Source organism: Candoia aspera, chromosome 7 (assembly GCF_035149785.1).
Source record: "Candoia aspera isolate rCanAsp1 chromosome 7, rCanAsp1.hap2, whole genome shotgun sequence".
NCBI classification, from domain to species: domain Eukaryota; kingdom Metazoa; phylum Chordata; class Lepidosauria; order Squamata; family Boidae; genus Candoia; species Candoia aspera.
The window spans coordinates 18,835,115-18,842,956 of NC_086159.1; positions in this window are offsets into that span (position 1 = coordinate 18,835,115).

Genomic DNA, 7,842 nt, shown 5'->3' on the forward strand with positions numbered 1-7,842 from the left:
GGTGATCAAACCAAGCTTGTGCTTTTTGAATGAGGCATTGACAGTTCTGGATGCCAAACCAGGAAGAGACTGGAGCATATTCATTGAAAGAATGCTGTGTACTTACAGGACCAATTTGTTTTACTGAGCACATGATGGGGCAACTTTGTCAAGCAGGTCAAAATCGGGTGGATGATACAAAAAAGTAAATCCTTGACATAGATTTAGCTTTAGCTGTGGATGGAAAACTAAGCCATCGATTAACCAAGATCACTTTGGCATTCTTACTACATGTAATCCAAAGAATGGAAACGATCCAGTTATACATTTTTAAGCCTCAAGTGATTTCATGTCAAAGACATATTTAAAGGAATGCTTAATTCCTTCCCATTACATTCAGTAGGACTTGTTTATTTTGAGTTCAAAATCAAAGAAAAGTGCAGAAAGCAGTGATATATAGTGGTTAAAGAGGTTAAAGAACAAGAGAGACCAAAGTTCAAGCCTACCCTTAGTCTTGGCTGTTCAGCTGGCAATTTTGAGCAAAACACTGTCTCAGCCCAGCCTACCAGTTTGTTGTTGTGAGGGAAAATGGAAAAGAAAGGCAAGGGTATTTGTGAATATCATTTCAATACCATCAATCAAGCAGTCAGTAAACTGTGTTAGGTCTCAGACCAGCTCCTAAGATTCATTTCATTTCATCCTTTCCAGTTTGGTCTAGTGGTTAAGGCACCAGGCTAGAAACCAGGAGACGGAGAGTTCTAGTCCCACCTTAGGCATGAAAGCTGGCTGGGTGACTTTGGGCCAGTCACTCTCTCTCAGCCCAAATCTCACAGGGTTGTTGTTGTGGGGAAATAGGAGGAGAAAGCAGTACTAGGTATGTTCTCCACTTTGAGTTATTTATAAATAACTCCTGAAAGGGAGTGAAAACCTGGCTTTGCCACCTCACTTGGGGTGGGAGGGGAGATAGTCAATCGTGGGGGTGGTTGGTGCTGTGATGTGGCCCCAAGGCATTTATATTTTTTATACATTTTAAATATTTTCTATATCTTATATTTATATTTTTATGATGTATTTGTTTTTATGATTTTAATCTCTTGTTATTTTAATTAATTTGTAAACTGCCCAGAGTTGCTTGTGAGATGGGTGGTGCAGAAAAGTGAGAAATAAATAAATAAAATAAAATAAAAATAATAAAGGTGGGATAAAAAAATCTAAAAAAGAAAAGAATACGGTGTAAAAGATATGAACTGAATCACATATCCTAAAATCAATGTAAACTGCAATAAGATACAGTAATAAAAAGGAAGATCAATACTTTCTATCTTCACACATTCTGTTCCTCCTTGCAATGACATTGTGCCAGGTAAGTTGCTAAACAAAATTTTGGTGCCTGACACATGATTTTGGAGTCTTTCTTTGCAGATAGTTAGTTTACAAAAAAAGTCATCCAGCCTTCCAGAGTCATCCATCCAAATGTTTGTATTATAGGGCTATCGTGATGCTCTGCTTGCACCTATAGAAGAGGCAATTGATTGATTATGTGCCATCAAGTTGTTTTTGATTCCAAGCAACCACACAGATAGATCTTCTCCATGACACTCTATCCGTAATCTGGTCCTTCAGGTCTTCCAACGGTGCACTCATCGCCACTGTAACTGAGTCCATCCACCTTGCTGCTGGTCATCCTCCTCTTCTCTTTCCTTCCACAGAAGAGGCAATACAGTATAGAAAAACATGGCCAAGTGTTTCTATTGTACATTCAACATATGGTCAGATTCTTTCAGTGAACAGAAGATTCTTATATCTCCCTGCAACAACTGCTGGTGGAGGATGTTAAAAAGTGTTAACAAGACCATTCTGAGTGGTCTGTCCTAATCTTCCTGCGTATCTACGGCCATTCCCAGCAACACCTAGGGAGAAAGCCCACTCTGCAGCATTCTTCATTTCCAGGAGATGCTGATATTGAAAGGCGGCTAATGATGAGAAACTCAGTTTGAATCCAGGGTTAAATATCTTCATACAAGCCCTTGTTTTAATCTTTATTAGTCCCGTCTCTAAGTAGAGTGCTTCATATGGAACACAGCACAGCACTTGGACCCTTTCCTTGGAAATGTGGTCTGAATTGTTTCTGGTAGAGGAGCCTCACTTCTTAAACCTAATTCCACACCACAGAGGAATAGCACTAAGGGTTTAAACACTACAAGGTTGATGACTACTGGACTATAAATGCTTAAGCCAATGGTAGTACCTGGGCTGGACTTGTCTGGACTCTGAGGAAGAGGTAGGTGTGGTTTTGTACTTGGATGGGAGACCACTAGGAAATCCCTTCATTGTAGGATGAACTGGGACATTGGGAAACATCCTAGAAGAAGGCTATAGTACTGTTGCCAAGAAAACTGCATGGATGTGTTCATGTAGTTGCCAAGAGTCAAGCACAACCCAAGAGCATCTTCATCTTCATCTTTCAATGGATAATACCTTCATATTATTTTAACTTCCACTCCGCCTGACACAGCTGGTTCTACATCAAACTTTCTTTACAATTTTAAAACTTCAGAATTAATGATGCAGCATGACTACAATTGCCAAGAAGGGAAGTCAAAATCAGTCTATTTTCTTGGACCTATGGATACATGCCAAATTCCGAAGAACTTTTAGAGTTGCAACATCGAAAAGTTAAAAACGGAAAAAAAAACCCCCTTTAATTATTTAAAAAAGGGGGAAGCAAAGCCAACACAACGTTTTCCCTTAAAGTATTCTCTTCTCAAACCATTCAAGTACAGCCTACATTGACAGAGTGAACAAGGTGGCAGATTTAGTCTGGTGTTTAATTCCATCCCAGGCTTTGAATGATGGAAAGACTTCTTACATATCCCTCTCAGCCCCCTTCCACTTGTTTCCAGAGGTTTGAACAACTAACACTGGTTACCTTGTGCAGGAAAATGTGTGCTGCCTTTCACTCCTGTCTTCCAGATGCTGACAGCACATACTCTGCACGTAGCTGGAAGGGTGTGGACAATGCCATGGAAAGACGCAAAATAACTCTTCCAAAAAAAGATGTGAATGAGCCTTCAGTCTGTCAGTGCAGCCATCGCATGGCTACTCTGCTCAATATACAACCTCGAAGGGCAATTCTATTAAGGGAACTGTTGGGGAATAATTAAATGAAGTACTGGAAATATGATGCTAAAAATATCACAAAGGAAACATTTATCCTTCCAAAATTTATCCAATCTGAGTGATTGGCCCTGAAAGTCCTTTGTTAGTAGTGCAGGATATACCATATCAAACCCAGAAAACATACCTACTGAGACACCTCAGTTCTGCTGCTAATCTAATCAGGTTTGAGGTCTATAAATTTTCTGGATGCCATTTGAAGCCCTTCATACACAGGGGTTGTGCTTGTGCAACACCCTTAAGCCATAGCTTTCTTAATTATGGTTTACTGAATAAACCACACCTGGCTGGGTTCACAGAACATGTAAAGCCATGGTTTTTTAATAATGGTTTATTATGTCCTGCATTAACAAAAGATGCTAATTCAAAAACCATGTGTTACAAAGCACAGTGGCCAGCACCATAGGGCCTAGCATGTTTCATGAAACCCACCAGGAAGTTGGTTTATATCAAGTCAGATTATTCATCCGCCTAATACAGTATTATCTAGTATAACTGGAGCAACTTTGCAGGATCTGGGCAAAGATCTTTCCCACCTGAAATCTGGAGCGAACAAAAGAACAATCTTGCTGGATCAGGGCAAGACCCATCCTAGGTCTACCATTTTGTTTTTCATGGTGGCCAACCAAATCCTTCTTAGGCACTTGTAAGCAGTAGACAGATGTACCCTTCTCCAGTGATTATTGGCCTGGAATTTGAAGGCAAGCCAGTTCCAAGCCAGAGGTAACAGAGTTCTCTAAACCAATCCAGTGAACCCAAACCACTTTTGATATTGTGTAATAAAGAATTCCACAAGTTAGTTTTGTGGTGTGCAAAGCAATGTTTTCTTTTGATTGTTCTAAATCTCCTTCCAGTCAGTTTCATTGGATGGCCCCTATTCATAGTGTTTGGAAGAAGAAGAAGAAGAAAAAGTTTTCAAACCTTGGACCTTTTCATGCAAAGTAAGATCTCCAGCACCGAAATGTAGTGCCTCTTTCTAAGTTTTTCTGAGCTCACTGGCAAAATATTAAAGCCACCCCCTCTTCTGTTTGTTTTTCAGAAGTGTGCTTCATCATTTCCTTATTAGAAAGAAGCAGTTAATTTTATACTGCAGTTGGTCATGGTGGAATTTCATTTTCAATTCACTTTCCCTGAGCCACCTGCCATTTTGAATTTCAGCTGGCATCTCTTTAAATAAGTTGTCAACTGTTTTCTTTAAACAAAAGCCTAAGAGGATTTTGTACAGGCTTTCAATCACAAGTAACTGTTATGAAAACAATAATGGTACAAACACATGTTCATTCTTCGTGCTTCGGTATTGTGGTCTTAAAGATAAATAAACAGTAGCTCTTTGGAAATATAATACATAATATGTAAATTCCTCTGTTGCCCCAATAGATGATATTGGAATGGCAATGTACCTGCAAAATGTTTAAGAGTACTGGCATTGTATATAAAAAATGGACATCCTAAATCAAAGTTGACAATTATTTGGAAACTGGGGATAAATTTCTAAGGTCCCCCAAGGATTGCTACTTTAGACATTTGATAGCACCTACCAAAGACAGAGCATTGGCGTTTCTTTCTCTGTGTCTGAACATTTTCCCAGATGTTTGAAAATTAGGAAGCACACTGTGATTTGACCAAGTTAGAGAAACAAAAGTACAGCCCTTAATCGGCTTGGAAAGGCTAATATATTTGGGAGGAACTGGCTTTCATTAAAAAAAAAGTTGAAAAGTCTCAGTTTTTTTGGTATCATCCTTCATGGGGACACCTTTCTTCTGCATCAATTACACTCTAATATATTTCAATTGTAATTATGATGGTGCTCTTTCCTAAGGAGCAGATACATAGACCCATCACTGCGATGACAAATTAGGGATGGTGAAAATGTTCATTTGGTTGGAACTTGAATATGGAATTAATAGATTTAATTCTGTGGGTAACCTGTATGGTAGAAGTGGATAACCCCTTGTCTTGCAAGCTGCATGCCCACAACAGGTCCTTCAAATTGCACCACTGCAATGACCAAATGGCCATATTTATTTTATTTGATTTTTATGTCCACCCCTCTTGCCAAAGCCATTCTGGGTGTCAAACAGAGTTTAAAGATTAAAATAACAATATAAATAAACACAAAAACACACAACACAGAGATTTCAGCAGCATTTGTTTGTTTGTTTTAAATCAAGGGTGCAAATAGAACCTTGAGAATCGTGAGTGAAAAAGAATCATTTTGGTTCAGGCAGCTAACCAAACATAGCTGATTGTATCATACAAATGATAATACAAGTAGCAACAAAAGCAACATTAAAAAAACTGGCAGGTTTGTGCAGTTATCAGTTGTAAATCCATAGTATGTACTATGGTAAGTAGAACTGTGATCGCATACTAAATACTAAATACAATATTTATATAAACATAAATACTTAAGCTATGATTGATTTTGGGTACAAAAGTTAGTTCAAAAGGTCTTCAGGTATGGAGGGATGGCAAAACATGCCCAAATGCAACTATGAACATCCTTTTTCCGAAAATGTGGTGTACCCCTTCTCTTAAAGTTGGAAACATGGGAAAAACTGTTTACTTAATTGGTCCCTGCATTTTTCAAATGCTTGTTTAGGAAGTATGTCTACTGAAAGCTTCAGAAACACTTATCTAGAAAAATGATTATGGAAGGGGAAATTATTTGGAAAAATTGTTACATGAATAGAAATTGTTCTGCAAATTAAAATAAAATATTGAGGTTCAACAAATATTTTGCAAAATATTTGCAAAAAAGCAAAGATTCTGGACAGAGATAGCTTAATTGTAGTGACTATGCACTGGTAATCAGATATTACTATAATGTTTTCAGTATGGGGCAGTCATTATGCATACCCCAGAAGTAACAGCTCTGGTGGGGTATGCCTAACCCCTGCCATATAGGTAATACCCCTGGTGAAGAAACTGCACCAGCTATGGATCTGCTATTTTTTTTTTAACTTTAAGGTTTTGGTATTAAAATATTTTGGTGACCTGAACTTGGATATCTGTAAGAATGACTTTTTACACACACACACACACACACACACACACACACACACACATATACATACATACATACATACATACATAAACATGCATGCTAAATCTGTATGATGGAAAAGGAAACATTCCACTGTGCCAGATTACAAAAGACTCACATACTAGCTACCTACTTTTAAATAGGCCCTTCCTAAAGTTGTGATGGTAAACTACACACCCAGGATTGCTGCTAGTGGTCAGCATGGAAGCCATTAACACAACCTCTCCCTTAGTAAATGGGAGGCAGCTACCATTTAGGTGTACTGGTATTATTGTAGCTGGCTGTCTAAGCTAGACTCCCTGAAGATTTCAAGGAGTTACCAGAACTCCTCCTATCAAATATGACTTGTATATTCAATAATATTAAGGCCTGTTTAATCTCTCCCTGTTGACCAAATGATTCATGGTAGCCATATCATCCTGAAGAATCAGTGGAAGAAATTCATATGTTTCTTCCATATGGTCACCAGACATTTTTTTAAAGAACTGAACCAGTCTTCCCCAATATCTGTACCTTCAGATGTGTTGGGCTACAACTTCCATAACTTCCAATATGATTGGGTGATGTTCATGGAATCTGACATATCTGGAGGTGATATTTTCAAAAGTCACTTCACACATTTAAATCTGAGATGCCATGTGCTGATTAGTCATGGGAATTGTCATGCGCTGCCTACCGCTGAGTGAAACACAGACACTGATTCAGGGAAGAGCAGGTTCAGGTTTATTACAGCGTAGTGCTAAACGAGAAAAAAGCTGAGAGTGAAGGGAGCACGCCGGTGCGGGGTTTAAATAGCCTGCGCCGGTCAGCGCCCCCCCCCACTTTGGGTTGCGTCATTCCCCCTTTGTCCTGCATACTTCCGTGCCGGTAGGTGAAGGGTTGCAGGGCCCCTGCTGGTGCCCCGGGCTTCGCCCATAATCGGTTTCTTTCTCCGGCTGGTGATTGCTGTCAGCTGGGCGATCTCCGTTGCGCTTTGCTGACAGCTTCAGGTGAGCCTCGTGATCCGCCCTGTCTTTGTCTTTCCTTCTTCCTCTTTTGTGTCTTGATGGCTGGGTCATCCGGCCGGGGTCATTCCCTTCTCCTCGGGGTCTGTGTCTGTTGTTGTGCGTGCTTTGCTTATCTTAAATCCCTTCCTCTGCTTCCTAGGTATTGTCATGTGTGCCGTTGTGCTGATGCCTTCAGCTCAACGGCACTCATGACATACTGCACCCCGTTCGAATAGTGCCCCCCCCCCGGCATTCCGGTTTTCCCCGGGAGAGCTGTCAATTTTTTTTTTTTTTTTTAATTTCCCGCCGGAGTGTTTTCGCCCCTCCCCCTGTTCCGCCCTCTACCTCGTGTCCATCTTGGGGTGTGTGTCGAGTGCGCATGCCTCGACCACACCCTGGGAGTGCGCATGCCCCGACCACACCCTGCTTGTTTGTGCTCAGTTCATCGTGGGTAGAGGCGTGGCTGGTCGGGTGCTTATCAGCTCCAGGTAGGAACCTTATCTTTTTGTATTGTGCGTTCGTATTTGTCATGTGTGCATCCTGGGCGTTTGCCCCCTGGCGATGCACTTGTGACCAATCGTCCCTCCCTAGTGGGCCCGGGGCGGGGGGGAGGGTGAGTCCCGGGGGGGAGGAGGTCTACTCAAGTCGCAGGCT